Genomic DNA, 444 nt, shown 5'->3' with positions numbered 1-444 from the left:
AAATACAAGTGGTGGAAGTTCTACAATAGTGTAGTATAATGTCATGTGATAATCATGTGACATACCAGTGATATTAATGGTTGTAGGAATGCTATTAGGAAATGTACCAGGAGTATATACTGTAGTATCATTAGACTGATAGGATATCCCTAATTTAACTGTAGCTATAGTGCACTAGAAAAGAGAGAGAGAATATAGGTTATCGTGTCTAATACACTAACATTGTCCAATATCCATTGAAAACTATAATATTGACATTGTTGTGATGATAGCACAAGGAGAAGATCTTCAGTCAGCGAGACATCATGGATGTTGTCACCAAATATCTATGATATAGTTAGTGTTATGTTGAACTGACATTAAAGGAAATTCCAATATGTCCTTTAATTTTGACTTTTTTTTAACAACTAAAACTTAACATTAACTTTACTTTGGATTGACTGA

The sequence above is a fragment of the Gigantopelta aegis genome, unplaced genomic scaffold (genome assembly GCF_016097555.1).
Source record: "Gigantopelta aegis isolate Gae_Host unplaced genomic scaffold, Gae_host_genome ctg3370_pilon_pilon, whole genome shotgun sequence".
NCBI classification, from domain to species: domain Eukaryota; kingdom Metazoa; phylum Mollusca; class Gastropoda; order Neomphalida; family Peltospiridae; genus Gigantopelta; species Gigantopelta aegis.
This window is presented reverse-complemented; position numbering follows the sequence as displayed.